Source organism: Scomber scombrus, chromosome 17 (genome assembly GCF_963691925.1).
Source record: "Scomber scombrus chromosome 17, fScoSco1.1, whole genome shotgun sequence".
Classification (NCBI taxonomy): domain Eukaryota; kingdom Metazoa; phylum Chordata; class Actinopteri; order Scombriformes; family Scombridae; genus Scomber; species Scomber scombrus.
In genome coordinates this window covers 1607852-1609861 of record NC_084986.1, presented here as the reverse complement: position 1 = coordinate 1609861, position 2010 = coordinate 1607852, and positions in this window count along the sequence as shown.

Here is a 2010-nt window from a genome sequence, read left to right as displayed (position 1 = left end):
AACAGTGATACTTATACAGGGTTCCCGCTCTTTTCGTGAAATCACCCCCCCCCCATGCTTTGGAGATGTGTCATTATCTACAGTTGTACTTGTCATTTTTACCCAGATTGGTTCTATATTTGTTCCTCTCCCGTTCCCCTGAAGTCTGATTTCAAAGATGTGAAGTCTATGGCTTTAATTTATCTATGAAATAATCTCTTACTCGCTTAGAAATCATGACAAAAGTCTAGAGTGCCACGTGGGCTGCTGCCTCGTCTAGAAGCAGAGAAGCCTTAATGTTTCCCATTGAAGACAGCGTGAGAACAGACTGAGCATGTGCAAACCTCATAAAACGTTCGCATTCACTCAAAAGGCAGAGAAACGCAGAGGGAGGAGAAATCATTTGACTTTTTCTCTCATTTTCCATGACTGAAAAATTGTCAATCATTTTCCAGATTTTCTTTATAGTACTAAGAGTAACATTTATTGTAGTAACAGTAATAATTATAGTTATAGCTCATATTTCTGTTATGATAAAAGACGGAGTGAAGTTTAAGGAGATAAATAAATGAAGAGGAAATGGAGCGATTGGTTTTTATAATTTAAAGAGTGACCATCGTTCAGAGAGGAGAAAGTAGAGAGTATAATTATATACTGTATGTTCTTAAGATCTGAAGATATTAATCTACATTAATATGACACAGTGATGTTAATAAAGCTGCTTTCTTATCAGCTACATGACTCTAACCCCCCACCCCCCCCCCCCACCCCACAGAGCAGCAGGACTGTCACTTCCTTTATTTTCACTGAGTTTAATCCTGAAGATTCATCAGAAGTTAAAGTGGATATTTGGTTGGTTCCTCTCTGCAGGAAGCAGCTCAGAGATAAAGCAGAGGAGGATTTAAACTGTCTGAAAGTTTAACACTAAATAAACTTTGTGCTCTGGTTGATGCTTAACGTCATTTATTAAGCATTAGCACTTCAGAGATCATTAGCTGAGATAACTAATGCATTAATTATCAGAGACTTCCAGGTTTGTCCTCACATGATAAATGACTCGTATTAATACGCACTGTGAGTCTGAATTTACACAAAAACTCCCAAATCATTAACAGTTTTATATGTTTAAAGAACATTTTACAGTCAGACTTCGGTGATTTCTACCTGAAATTATCTACAAACATCATCACTGCAGCTGAAGTTAAAGTTCATAAACTACTGTTATTTTGTTTTCCCACTACCTCCCAGTACCTCCCAATACCCCCCAGTACCTCCCACTACCTCTCAATACCTCCCAATACCTCCCAATTCCTGTCAATACCTCCCAATACCTCTCAATACCTCCCAATACCTCCCAATACCTCCCAATACCTCTCAATACCTCCCAATACCTCCCAATACCTCCCAATTCCTGTCAATACCTCTCAATACCTCCCAATACCTCCCAGTACCTCTCAATACCTCTCAATACCTCCCAGTACCCCTCAATACCTCCCAATACCTCCAAATAGCCCTCAATACCTCCCAATACCTCCCAATACCTCTCAATACCTCTCAATACCTCCCAGTACCCCTCAATACCTCCCAATACCTCCCAATACCTGTCAATACCTCCCAGTACATCCCAATACCTCCCAATACCTCTCAATACCTGTCAATACCTCCCAATACCTCTCAATACCTCCCAGTACATCCCAATACCTCTCAATACCTGTCAATACCTCCCAATACCTGTCAATACCTCCCAGTACCTCTCAATACCTCCCAATACCTCCCAATACCTCCCAATACCCCTCAATACCTCCCAATACCTCCCAATACCTCCCAATACCTCCCAATACCTCCCAATACCTCTCAATACCTCTCAATACCTCCCAGTACCCCTCAATACCTCCCAATACCTCCCAATACCTCCCAATACCTGTCAATACCTCCCAGTACATCCCAATACCTCCCAATACCTCTCAATACCTGTCAATACCTCTCAATACCTCCCAGTACATCCCAATACCTCTCAATACCTGTCAATAC